The sequence below is a fragment of the Ictidomys tridecemlineatus genome, chromosome 9 (genome assembly GCF_052094955.1).
Source record: "Ictidomys tridecemlineatus isolate mIctTri1 chromosome 9, mIctTri1.hap1, whole genome shotgun sequence".
In the NCBI taxonomy this organism is placed as follows: Eukaryota; Metazoa; Chordata; class Mammalia; order Rodentia; family Sciuridae; genus Ictidomys; species Ictidomys tridecemlineatus.
Genome location: NC_135485.1, coordinates 108,853,246 through 108,868,347, shown reverse-complemented (window position 1 = coordinate 108,868,347; position 15,102 = coordinate 108,853,246). Strand labels below are relative to the sequence as shown.

Here is a 15,102-nt window from a genome sequence, read left to right as displayed (position 1 = left end):
ATAAGATACCACCAAAATGGTTTGAGTTTTGGAAATAAAAGCTAATTTTATAAATTATAATGATAGAATTATAATTTTAGAATTAAACCAATTTCATATCAGTACTACTAGCAATTTGCCAGATGCATTAGTGAAATTCAGAGTCCTTTGGATTATTAGGTTTCCTCTCTCCACATCCAACTGCCTTTTTCTAAGCTCTTCCTTTCCTGTACCTCCCTAATATGCAAAAACAAAGGGCAAGAGTAGGTGATATTGCACTGCTTTGATCAAAGTAGAAAGCACTCCAATGAATTATCAGTAAGATTGGAGTCACCCAACATTTCAGACCATTTTCACCTAAACCAGAGATTTTTCTTCCTTATATTTTAAGCTTGAAAGAAAATGAAATTGACATATTTTTTCATTAAATATCTACTGCACCCTCAACTCTGGTTTCACTCTTCTAAATATATTAATATGTATTTAAAGATATTTCATGTTGATGACTTAGCTTAGTTTGTTTTTAGTGGAGCTATCATTGTTTTAAAAATTTCTATACGGAATCAATTGAAAAATAAGCTTATTCCAATTTGATTTTGCTACTTGTTTCCAATATAGATTTGGCAAAACATTCTGTTCCTTGTATTATAAATGGAAGCCATGCTTTCCAAAGTTAATTTAATGTTTTAAGAGCAGTAAATGAATAAGACAAAGATTATCACATACTTATGCTTTAATACAAAGTCAAAATGGGAATATCAGCAACAAAATGTTTTAAAGTTTTTAAAAAGATATGTTGTGATAAGACTACTAAATTTAATTTCTTTTTCCACTTAACTGATAAGTAGACAAAGAACCCAAGAGAGTTCTAAACATCACCAGAAAAATCTCAACCTAGTTTTTAAAATTATGTAAAATGAATTATGTTTAAAGACGATCTCATTTAAATTCTGATTTAAAAATTCAAGCCATCAGGGGTTATTGACATTGGTTTCTGCTCAGCCCAACCCCACACTGCTTTAGCAAGATATTTCAGGAACTTACACAGTTTGTACAAGTTTATTTACTCAGAGTGAGAGAAAATGTCAAGCTGATAGCCTTAATTATTTTGGCTGATTCCTGTGACTGTACTCAGTGAAGGGCCAAAAGAAATGGACCGTCTTTAGTTTATCACTCCCGTCCTAACTTACATGGAGCTGAGGCAAGCCAAGCTGAGAAAATAAGTTGATCTTTTTCAGAAAATTCTAATAAAAGAAGTCAAAAAAATACAGAATATGAATATTTCCAGAAAATTTGGGAAATTTGTAAGTTTCAGAAGTAAAGCTTGAGTTGAAAGAATTTTCATGGAATTCATAGTTTTCTTGAATTATAGTATCAAACACAGATTTGCACACCATAGGTAGCTAGTAGTCATTTGTTGCACCAGTAATGATCCAGAATTTCCTCTACTATCCTAACAATTCATTTTCCCCATGGTTTTGTAAGCATCTATTTAAATGAATCTCATCTTCCCTTCCTAATAGAGTATATTACAGTCTCTTTTCATGTACCCCCTTCTGTTAAAAATTCAAATTTAAAAATAATGGCTAACATTATATACCCAGAACTACCCTCAGATGTATTTACTTGATTAATTTTTACAGAACTTCTCAGCAGTGTATATTCATGTAAAATGAGATAAGTGAGACCCAGAAAGGCTCAGGAAGTTTTCTAAAGTCATACTGCTAAAAATCCTAAGAACCAGAATTAACACCAAGATACTGTAGTTGTAGAACACATACAGGTAACCAGCACATCAGAGTTTAGATTTTACTCTCTTATAAACATCATTGAAATGGCACTGTTCTTTTCTCTCTTTGTATCATAGAATCCACACAAAATCAACTGTGAATGATAGCAAGATATATGGAGAATAGTAACACTGTAACTTCACTACACTTGTTTCATCTCATTACTATTAAACCTCTACTCAGTAAACAGGTCATTATTTGAAGAGGATAAGAGTGATTGTAATCACTATTCCTGAATAAACATGTGCCAGGAAAAATTATGACTCAATCAGCAGTTCTCCCTGCCTGAAACCTAAATGACTACTTGTCCATGCCACTTATAATTCCCAGTGCTCTATGAAATTCTTCCTCTTAGTCTAATACTACAACAAATCCTTCTTTGATTGCTATATGACAAGTGGCACTATCATCAGTGAGGCTGCCCCAGAATTCTGAGTAATATACAGCTTTTAAAATTATCTTTCCATTAGTTCTCTTTTGTTCAGTTTATAGATTGTCTTAGATTCCTTCAGTCTGCTCTAAATAAATAACCCAGACTGGATACTTTATCAACAAAAGAAATTTAAAGCTCACAGTTCTGGAGGCTGGGAAGTCCAAGATCAAGGTTCCAACAGATTGGTGTCTGGTGGAGGCCTGACCCTCATAGATGGTTCTTGCCACACATGTGAGTGGTAGAAGAGGTAAGGAAGCTCCATTATGCTTCCTTAATAGTGGTACTAATCCCGTTGAAGTCTTCTCATTAGGTTATGAGATCCTGACTTTCTGATGTAATCACTTCCCAAAGACAGCCCCCTTAATATCATCACCATGGGGGCTAATTGTCAACATATGAATTATGGGGCACATGCATTTTCAGACCATAGTATATAACATAACCCTCTTTTAGTTCACTCTGAAAACAAGAGTAAGGTTGTCTGATGATGGTCTTTTTCCATATTGTCTTTCCCCAAAAAAGAAAATGTTCAATATTTAAATTCTTCTTCCTCATTCATGATACCCTTTCCTTCCTTCTCATTTATAAAAATCAATTCTCCTCCAAGATATACCTTATTTTTATTCATTGAATATTTATTTATTAAATAGTTATTAAGCATGGATACTGTGCCAATAAAAATGAAGTTTTAAATGTTACCCTTCTTAAGGAACTTAAAGTTCAGGTTAAATTAATCCAAATCACATTGTAACATTAAACAGCTATTTAAACTCAATTAATATTTGCATATTTAGTCATATGTTTCCTTTTAAATAAATGTGTTATCTATATTTGCTTAATGTGGTGTTGCCAAGACTCACGGTGAAACTATTAGCTTTGAAAGCATGTGGGCATCTCTATTCCTCTGTTTTTGTGTCCTTTTGCCAGGTCCTTAGTAGATGATGAATGAGTGAATATAGACCTTTACCTTTAATTGATTGTGATTTTTAGAAATCATTTGATTCCAATTGTATTTGAGAAAGCTTCAATTCAGAGAGTAAAAATTTTGTGAATAATGAGTTTACAAACCATAATAAAGTGTAACTTTGCTGTTGAAAAAGTACTTTCAGATACGTTTTAATTTGTGACTTACAAGAGCCTTATGAAGCAAATAGGGTATAACGATCCCTGTTTACTTCATAGGTATTTATGGTGGCAAAGAGATTAAAAAAAGTTTGGAAATGAAATTTCTAACATTATGAGAAAAATATTTATGACATTATTACTGTAGATAAACCATTTCTTTGGAATTGGAACATCTAATTCTCATTAAAACAATTTCTATGGATGCCATTTGGGAAGAGTTGAGGGTGGTAAGTCATTGTAGATGCTATCTAGTATAAAGTATTATGGGGTTTCATGGCACAACATAGGGACAAGAGTATCATCATAAGAAATGTGATTCCTAGAAATTACTGACTTGATATACAGCCACGCAAAACCTAATTTATTCCTCAAAGTGATCTGTCCTTTCTCTAAAAAAGGAAGAGAAAATTTTAGTAATGAGAGTATTATGTTAAAGCTTTAAATTTTTTTATTTTTTAGGGAGTTGTGGGGAAAGAAAATCATGTGTGTGTGTATAATATATATAACATATTTAGAGGAAAATAGTTTCATTGCAATGAATAAGCTTTTCTTTGAACAGCCCTTAAATTCCTACACAGTACTAGGAAAATGCATTTTAAAATGTCTATAATGCCAGAACACTTTTAAAAAAGACACATTGTGAATAAAATCCATTATACTCTTCATTGTAAGCTTGTAAGAGTCTAGTGATTCTCTATTAGCATCCAACCTCAGCATGGAAACAAGAAAATAAAAATGTCTTTAGAATAAACCAGACATATGTAAAATCACCTTATAGAAATAGAAGCACCATCAGGCCAAAGTGTCACCAATTAAGTTAGAATGTGCCAACCAGAGGAAAGGAAGGGGAAAAGAGGGAGAGAGAAATGTCATTAGGTTTCTCTTGGGAGAATTATGTTAAAAAACATCTAGTCTAATCACCGCCTTTAATGCTTGAAGAAGCTGAAACCCAAAGAGAAAAAATGACTGCACAGGGCACAACACTGATTCACTTCTGAACTAGGACTACGATTCAAGATTCTTTACTTACACCCTAGGTCTCAGTCTCTACAGCTAATATATTTGCTCATGCTTTTCTCTGAAAGCAGAAGTTTCTAGGCAATAGTAGGAGGAATGGGGGCTTGGTTAGTTTTTGGCATTTTATTTTTCCATGTTGATGTCTATGTTACAATGATTGTCAGATCAGCTTAAAGTTTTGATTTTATACCTTTTCTTAGAAGAAACATGATCACATGTATAAGGGAATTGCCCACAAAATTAGAGTCAAAGATTTAAGTAAAGACCTTTTCAGCATCTTGCATAGTGCTGCTTAAAAAAAGAAAAAAAAATAGGAGAAAGGACTTAGTAGAAAAGCTGTCTTTTGAAAAATTTGCCAAAGATTTTATGCTATACTTTTCAAGAATTATCTCCTTTCACTTCATAATTGGTGCTAGCAGGGGCCAAGCTACCAACTAAATGGAGTTTCTGACCTTATACTGTATTCCATGGTTTTGTGAAGTACATAGACAGTTTCCCCCAGAAAAACAAATGCTTCTGATACTATGTTGAAAGACATTATTAGTAAGATTATAATATGAAAACAAACTTTAGTTTACAAAAATTACTTTCAAACGGAGAATATATCCAAGTGCATTTGATGCTATGTGAAATGTGATTATCAAAAAATTGTGATAGTCTGATGATCAATCCCTAAATGGTAACTGTGATCTAGCTCTTCTGAACTAGATCAACTACTTGTCTTAACATCATCAAGGCAAAATCACAGTTAAATTAAAGATCAGGGAAAAATCAAAATCATCTTTCAAATGAATTGGAATGAATATATTATGTTAGAACAATCATGAATTTTGATAATTGCTATAAAATAAATAGAATAGCTACTTCAGTTTATTTTGAAGCAAAAATTACTCTGCCTGTTTTTAAATCATCTAAAACATTTATTATTAAAAGATTATTTTAATGTTTACAGATTAAATAGGGAAAAGACATGATATATTGCTATTTGATATATTGCTAGTACAAAAGCTTCCAAGATGCACAAATAATGAATTATATGGTTTAATCTATTACATATCATACTGCTTTGGGGGCTTTAAGGAATATTAACTAAGGTCTTCTATAAGCCAGGCACATCTGAGTCAAAAAAAAAAAAAGCACATTTCTTTTCTCATGGAACTTACATATGCTAATCCTATTACCAAAGAATGTCAATATTTCTAAACAGCATGCACTGGAAATGCTAAACAATACTTTTTTTTTTTTTTGCAAAGGACAGATTCTTCTCATTTTGGTCTTCTCACTATTGTCAACTCCATTTAGAAATCTTCTTTATTATCACGAGTGGACCATTTCTTTAAGAAAAACATATTGAGTAACTTGAAATTGAGCTAATAAGGTTAAAAGGACATGCATGGTAATACTAACCTGCCTTATGCCATGTGTCATAGATTAGTCTGTGACTATATTGTTTGTTCAATTACCTATTCATTCAACAAATGTTCACTGAGTGTCTCTAGTACTTCAGTGTCTATTCTATGTTTTCGGCATGAAGCATTGTGCAAAATAGACAAAGCTGTTGTGTAAATAATGTCAAAGTGGAAAAGAAAGTAAAAAAAAAATAGAAACAGACATGTAAAATAGAGTCAGATAATAACTATTAGGGAAAGACATTAAAAAAGATCAAGAGGAAGTAAATAAAAAGGAACTATGAGAGATGGGCTGCAAGGGCAGAGGACTAGTAGAAGGGCGGCTGATGAAGGGCACTCCAGGCAGAGGAAAGAAGAAGAACAGTGACTTCACAAACAACAAACAAAAACATCAGAGTGGCTAACATAGAGTGACCAAAACTGAGAGTTAAAGGACTTTAGGTCAGAGTCATGGCCAGACAGGAGATCATGGAGGGTCTGTAGCTTATGGAAAGAAAATTTCCACAAAGAGGAATAATTTGCTTTCAGGTATTGAGTGTGCCTAAATGACACTGCTGTAGAGAATAAAATATTAGGGTCTGGCGATGTAGCTCAGTACCAGAGTGCTTTCCTAGCATGCACAGGATCTAGCTCCAAATCCTGGCACCATAAAAGGAAGAAAGAAAGAATAAAACATTAGTGTAAAAATTATTCTTGGTAGTCTGGTGCAGTGGTGTATGCCTGTGATCCCAGAGGCTCAGGAGACTGAGGCAGGATGATTGCGAATTCAAAGCCAGATTCAGTAACTTTGCGAGGCCCTAAGAAACTCAGTGAGACCCTGACTCTAAATAAAATATAAAATGGGATGGGGATGTGGCTCAGTGGTTAAGCAATCCCTAGGTTCAATACCTGTTTATATATATATATATATATTCTTGGTGATAGCTGGAAGCAGTGTACTGTCTTCCTAATTAAAAGTATGTAAATATCTGTCTCAACATAACTAATGATCTGGGATTGAGTTTATAAGGTGAAAAGTATTGGTTTCCAAAAAACACTGGAAAATACAATGTTTAATCCAGAAGGCTTGCATGCATAGGTGATTACAATGCAATAAGTACTTTCAAAATGTTATAAGAACATCCAAAGAGTAATTGAATTTGACTGCTTGACTTGTAAAACAACATAGAGAAAGTTATTCCCACCCTCAAAATTGAGAAAAAGCAGCCATTATGGAAAGCAGTATGGAGAATCCTTGGAAAACTGAGAATGGAACCAACATTTGACCCAACTATCCCTCCTTGGTCTATACCCAAAATACTTAAAACAGCATACTACAGGGATGCAGCCACATCAATGTTTATAGCAGCACAATTCACAATAACTGAACTATGAAACCAACCTAGGTGCACTTCAGTAGATGAATGGATAAAGAAAATGTGGTATATATATATATATAATGGAATATTATTCATCATTAAACAATAATAAAACCATGGCATTTGCAGGTAAATGGATAGAGTTGGAAAATATAATGCTAAGTGAAGTTAGCCAATCCCCAAAAGCCAAATGTTAAATGTTTTTTCTGATTTAAGGATTCATAATGTGGTTGGGAGGGGGCATAAGAGGATTAGATAAACTCTAGCTAGGGCAAAAGGGAGGAAGGGGAAGGGAGAGGGCATTGGGGTAGGAAAGATGGTGGAAGGAAATGGAGATCATTACCCTAACTACATGTATGAAGACATGAATGGTGTGAATATACTTGGTGTACAACCAGATATATGAAAAATTGTGCTCTATATGTGTAATATGAATTGTAATGCATTCTGCTATCATATTTAACAAAATTAAAATTTTAAAAATTTTGAAAAAAGTCAAATAATCTAAAAAATTATAACTTCCTTGAGCTTAACTTCTTTCAATATAGCCAAATATCAAAAATGCAAAGAGTGGCAAGTTCCATTAAGGAGAGACAGAACACATTTAACAGGCTAGTGTTTGAGAGAATAAAGGAGTAACAAAATACTGTCTTCCATGCAGGCTAGAAAAAAATATCACTCAGAATTTTAATAAATGCACTAATGCTAAGTGTGAGCTGCTATGTTTGTTTGGAATAGCAGATATGGGCAGTGGGGGTGAGGTTCTGTTGTATTTACAGACCTCCAATAAGTGCTCCCAAGAAAGTGGAACCAATAGGTATCAGATAGGGCTGCCCTCGGTGGTATAGGCATGTTATAGGTGCTGGATGTTCTAGGTAAGCAAGCACAGTACTTCACACATTTATCTCTCCTTTTTTACCTACTCAATAAAAATCTTAAGATTTAGGGGAAGGCAAAATAACCCTCTGGAAAGATCAAATGCTGCTGGTAAAGACACCTGGGAGAGAGTTAGAAAGTCATCTAGGTCCAAAATTATTTATAAATATCAAGCTGAAGTTAGCTAGTTCTGGGATCCAGGAAACTTTCTCCAGGTGATTGGCATCACTGAGAAATCTCAGGAGCACACAGCTTATTTGGGACTGAGCTGGGCCAGGTCAGCAGAAAACTGAGTGCACAATATTTTACTCCAGGAGATGGGGCCAGGATTCACACAGGTACCTCCATTTGGTGCATCTGTCAAAGGACAGCTGAAAGCTGAGGGAAAAACAGAATCAACAATGAAAAGTCTCTTGCAGGGCAGGCCCCACTCCAAGTACAATGTAATGAAAAACTAATAGTTATTTTTAAGACTGTAATGACGACAAAACCAGAAAACACACACACACACACACACACACACACACACACACACACACACTCTACATACTAACAGCCTGACAGGAGGAAAGGGTATGCTAATATATTCTACTACTTTCAGTCTCTACAGACCCTCAAAGCAATCCAAATGAAATTACAGGATATACAAAAATGCAAGAAATAGCAATCAATTTTCAGAAAGTAAAGTAACAGAAATACATTGAGCTATGCCCCAGTTATTAGAATTACTAAAGACTATAAAAATAAGTGTGGTAAATGTGAATAATGGGAAATTCAGCAGAAAGAGGATAAACTGAAGCAATACATAGAAGGAAACTAAACTCAAGTTAAAAGGAAAGGATTAGTCCAAACCAGGTGTAGTGGCGCCCTCCTCCAATCCCAGATATTCAATAGGCTGAGACGGGAGAATCAGAAGTTCAAAGGCAGCATAAGTAATTTAGTGAGACCTTGTCTCAAAATAAAAAATGAAAAGGGCTAAGGATGCAGCTCAGTGGCAGAATGCTCCTGTGTTACATCTATAGTACCTGCAGAAATAAATAACTAAAGATCAGGTTGGAAATCAATGAAATAGAAAAGAAAAAAAAAAAGTAATGGAGAAAAAAAACCAATGAAACCAAAAGATTTTGAAAAAAAATAATAAATTGCTAATCCATTAGCTAGACTGATGAAGAGCAAATGATAGATTTTGTACAGTACCATAAGGGAATATTATAAATACCTGTATGCCAGTAAATTTGACAACTTAGATGAAAAGGGCAAATTTCTTTAAAGATACAAACTACCAAGTCTCACTCAAAAGACAGATAAGCTGATGATTTCTATATCTATTGTCAAACAGATTCTATGGGTTCAGAAATTTTCATTGATGAGTTCTACCAAACATTTAGGAAAGAAATAACATTGACAACACAAAAAGAATTCATTGAAAAAGTGTGACTACATTCCAACTCATTTACTGAGGCCAGCATTATCCTTGACAGGATAGCTTAACATTTGGAAAAAAGTTAGTGCAATTACCCATATTAGCAGACTAAAAGAAGAAACTTATATTATTATCTCAATAAATATAGTAAATTCAACATCCATTCCTGAAGAAACTCTCAGCTACTCCATTCTTGAACAAACTAATCTCAGGAATAATGAAAATTCCTCAACCTTATAAAGACTGTGGTCAAAAACAATTCTAGTCTTTAACTTAATTGTAAAACACCAATTGCTTTTCCTGTAAGATCAAGAAAAGGGTCAGATGCCATCACCACATCTATTCAATATAGTACTGGTGTTAACAGCCAGTGTAATAAGATATGAAAAAGAAATAAATGGCATACAGATTAGAAAAGAAGAAGTAAAGCAGCTCTTATTTGCAGATAACATGATTATCTACACATAAAATCCTACAGAATCTATAAAATGAAAACTAGAACAAATTAGTTAAATAAGGTTTCATGATACAGAATCAAGCTACAAAAATCTGAGTTTTTCTATATTGTAACAAAAACTGGAAATTAAAAGTACCATTTACAATAAAAGATAAATGTATAAAATACTTAGGAATAAATCTGAAAAAGCAAATGTAAGATATATATGTAAATAAATATATTGCATAAAGCATTCAATATATATTGAATACTACAAAAGGTTGCTTTGGAGAAATTTAAAAGATGTAAATAAATGATGATACAATGAAAGTACTGTGATTTTGAATTGAAGATGCAATATTGTGAATATGTCAAAAATTTCTCTTTGTATAAGCCCATAAACTGCTGAAGGAATATAATTAGTGTATAAATAGCATGATTATAGGAGGATATGTGGAATAATGGGAAGATATGAGTTGAGCATGAAATTCAGAAAGAATTTTATATGCCATGCTAAGGTTTCAGGATTTTTTTTTAACAGAAGTGCCAATTCATTGACAGTTTTATTTGTCTTTAACTTTTCATTTTTAAGCAATTTTAGATATATAGAAAAAATTTACTCATAGTCCTCACCCAGATCCCTTTAATGTTCACTTTTTACATAGATACAGTAAAATTATCAAGAACAGTCAATTGACATTCTAGAGTATCCTTAACTAATCTACAGATCTTGTTCAAAATTTACAAACTTTTTCACTCATAACTTCTTGCCATCCTGGATTCTTATATAGGATCTCACATTGTACTTAGTTGTCATTTCTCATTAGTCTCCCCTTGGTTGAGGATCTTCAAAACATGGGAATGATATGATGAATTTTTTTTAAAAAAATATACACTATTAATGGTGTGGTTGATTGAAGAAAGGATAAGCTGGGGCTATGGAATCACATGAACTTGGAGAGTTTCATTAACTCTGTTTGAGATGGTATAGGTTGAATGGAGAAACTGGCTGAAGATATTTTAAGAAGGGAATGGTTACAAGAAATATTTAGGATGTAGAATTTAAATTATGTGTTAAGAGCTGGGGTTGTGTCTCAGTAGTAGAACACTTGCCTTGCATTCATGGAGCACTAGATTCGATCTTCAACACACATAAATAAATAAAGTAAAGGTAATGTGTCCATTAACAACTAAATTTTTAAAAATTATGTGTTAAACAAGTTAATGTGGAGAGGCATAGAGAATAAAAGAGAAAAAGTAAAGATGACTTCTGAGTCTTGGCAATGCTATCTGGAAAGATAGCAAAGTAACAATAATTGAGAAAGTAATGTAAAATATTGTTTGGGGTCATTTTCTCTTCTTACAGAAACATAAATGCATTGCTATCTATATCTTTGTAGTGAGATCTTATTTAAATTTTTTATAGGATATAATTTGTTGGAATATATTAAATATTCTGTCACTCATTTTGAAAGAATCAGTTCTAAATCTGAGAAGTTCCCTATTATGAAGAACAGTAATTCTATCCTTTCTGAAGTTATTTTTAACTTATACATAAAAACATAAAATGGTACACACTAATGTGTACCATATAATGTTTTGATTGAATAAATACATTGCATAATGTTTAAATCAGGTTAAACATATCTATTTTCTCAAACATTTATTATTTCTTTTTGGTGAAAACTTTCAAAATCCTTTTGTGCTATCTTTTAAGAATAGTAGTTTTATACCTAGAATGTATATAAAAGTATGGGGAAAGTTTCAAAGACAAACCTGTAATATGATCTGGATTACCATTCTTTTCACAATTATATTAATTCTTACTCTTTGCTTGCTGGGATTATGAGATAAAGGTCATATTTTACCAGATAAAACATTCTACATTCATTTAGTTTTCTGAAATCCAGTTGCCATGTTTTCAGTAAGGCTTTGCTCAGTTATAGAGTATAGCTTGGGAAGATGTTTTACATAGACTGATCATTTTGTAAATCTGCTGACTGTAGGAAGAAGGTCTTTCTAAACATAGTATAAAGCAAAACATTACTGAGTATAAATATTTGACAGTTTTATTGTGAAAGAATTTTTAAGCTTTTGAAGAGCTAAACAAATTGTAATAAATTTAATATAGAAACTAAAAGCAGATATTTTTCATGTAAGTAACAGAGAAAGGGTGATACTCAAATATGTAAGTTCTGCTTCAAATTAATAATAGAAATTATAATGATTCTCTAAAAATTGGAATAAATGCTAGTTGATGATTTTGTGCTTCATGACTCGAAAAGCCATTTGATTTTTATCATGCCTTGTCAAGCACTGTCAGATGGTTAAGACGATTCTTTTACCTGCTTTTGGAGTATTCACTAAGAATAAAAATATATTTCGAGTGTGCCTAGAAATTTTCGAGGTACAGTTTATGTGCCTCAGGGAATTAAGGCCAAAAATCTGGGTTTTCAAAAGTTTGTTTTGTTTTGTTTGTAGTGTGAACTTCCTTTTTATAGTTTTAAGGCAGTCTCACTAATGTGACCAGAAAAAAAATCTGCTGATAATTGAAAACTAACAGCTACCAAAAAAATAAATAATAATAATAATAATAATAATCCCAGTACCACAATAGGAAGTTGTATATTGGCATTTGGAGCACAGAGTATTGTGGGAAGGGATTCCAATGTTTAGTCTTTTTTACTATATTGGTCCATTTGTGCTGCTCTCACGGAATACCAGATACTGGGAAAACTTATAAAGAATAGAAACTTATTTTTCACAGTTCTGGAGGCTGGGAAGTGTAAGATCAAGGTGCTGGAATGGAATAGGGTCTGCTTATCTCTGTATCCTGTGGTAGAATATAGAGTAATGAGAAAGGGGCAAGAAACTCAGGCTTTTACAAGGAACACACTTCTGCAATGACAGCATCAGCTTCATTCATTCATGAAGGCAGTGTCCCCATGATCCAAACATGTCCATCAAGCTACCGCTTCTAACACCACTGCATTGGGGATCAAGTTTATAACAGTATTAGCTTCGGGGGGCCTATAAAAACATGTGAAAGGTATGTGCTAACGTCCTGCTGAGATCCAAGGAAGAAGTCATATCAAGGTAAACTGGTCCTTACAAATAAATCAGAAAAAAATATCACAAGGAATATTTGTATTGTGAGTGGATGATGTCATCCCCAAACATTCCACCAAGTTCTCATTGAGTATTTAGTAAAAGGTAACCCATTTCACAGCACTTAAAAGAAAAAGAAGACTTAAACTGCTTAGTTTTAGAAATGCAAAAGATAGTGCACATGAACTTTATTTAACTTAAGTGTATACATGTATTCAACCAACTTTATTTCCATAAATGCTGAATGACCAAAATGGGTCGAAAGTGTTACTTATTGCAAACAATATTAAAAAACAAACAAATAAATAAAAAAAAGTGTGCTTTCAGCAATTAGTACAAGCTCGAGACATCTTTGATAGTGTTAAAATCTCAAACAGCTGGAGTCACAAAACCACAAGCTGTTCAATACTGTCTCTATGTATGGATGTGGAGTATGTACATACATACATAGTATAAATAAATCACAGAGGTCGAAATAATAGTGGGGAAGAAAGGTGCAATTGAGAATTCCTTGGTTTGGATTACATTCATTTAAAAAAAAAAAAGTGGAAACGCACAAGCACACTCTGATCTTCCTAGCTCAGTTCTCAGACTCCATCTTATGTACTGGTGTATGCATCCTGTGGAACTAAAACTCTAAATGATTTCATCTTTTAACAGACAATCTCCAAATGAGGTTTTCCTTATGGAAATCTCTATCTTTTCTCTGCCATGCAAAATGTTGTTTACAAACAAAAGATTCTCCATTGTTTGTTTGCTGTGTTGAAAAGGATCTTGGGCTATAGTTAGAAATCAGCCTCTTCTATTTCTTTCCTTTCCTTTTTTCTTTGTAGGAGATATATGTGATTTCTTCCCAACTGTGAGAATTAATGGGTTGGGCACTACAAGAGGAAAGCATGTTTATAATTTGCAGCCTACTAATATCCCAATCTCTTCCTATGAGAGACCTCACAAGATAATTATAGTGCTTTCTTTTTTATTGAGTTTTAGAATCTTTATTAGAATAGAGTTCCAGGATGCTATATGAACAAATCATAGTTAGCATAGCAGTTAAAGTTGATTTTGCATATTTGGAATATGTGATGTCTCAATTACCATTTAGATCTAACATGTTATGTTTCTGACTATAGTTTTTGATAATTTCTATTTTGATTTCATAGGAAAATTTTATTTATTTTTGCTAGGATGGGTAACACCAAAATGCAGGATGGGTAATACCAAATAGTAATTTAAAAATGATACATTTGCTAATGAAACTAACTGACCTCAATGGATGCCAAAAACTAGAGATTGTACCAAACACTACATCTTATGTCTTTTCTTATACACATGCTTGTGTTAAATTTGGATTTAGGAATCAGGCATAGTAAGAGATTAAAAATGATTACTAATAATAAAAAAGAAAACAACTATATAAAAGTTATAAAAGTTACACCAATGTGGTCTTTCTTTTAAAATACCTTATTGTACAGTATTCACCCTTCTTATGATGATGTGAGATGGTCAATTCCTACGTGATGAAATAAATAAGGGAAATGGCCTAGGCATGTGACATCACATTAGGTTCCTATTCACCTTCTTATTGGGACACCACACTGTGACACCCTGACAGTCTATCTTGTAACTGAGATGGCTGCTAAATGACTGCCTCATGGGTAGTGTGGATGAAGAGATCATTCACAGCCTGGGCGTGATGGAGCAGGATAGTGTGAGAGTTCATCAGGCTATCAGAAAGGCATGCAATTTAAACTTATGGATTATTTCTGGAATTTTCCATTTAATATTTTCAGACTGCAATTATTCATGGGTAAATGCATTGCTTGGAAGAAATAAGATTATATGCTAAATCAAATTGATTTGTTATTTGTGATTAATGTATAACTCTTAAATTTGAAATTTCTCCTTCTAAATCTGAAGATTAAAACATACAATTTTCCTGTAATGTTATATGTAACATAATACTAAAGCTGAATCTTTTGTTTCAAAATTTTTAAGGTATAATTTTATAACTTTCATGTTGAAGGTATATAAAATGTCATATTTACTTAATCACTTGTAACTAGTGTAATCCAAAGATTAATTGTAACCAAATACACTTTAAGAAACTTATTTTGACTTTAAATGCTAAATGAGCTTTTAAAACAAAAT

The 15,102-nt window shown here is 32.8% G+C and overlaps 1 protein-coding gene across 4 annotated transcripts in view; it reads left to right on the top strand.

The window, feature by feature from the left end:
• The window catches only part of Grid2 (glutamate ionotropic receptor delta type subunit 2), a 1,411,364-nt gene that overhangs the window by 699,863 nt on the left and 696,399 nt on the right, over positions 1-15,102 (top strand). The window lies entirely within an intron of this gene.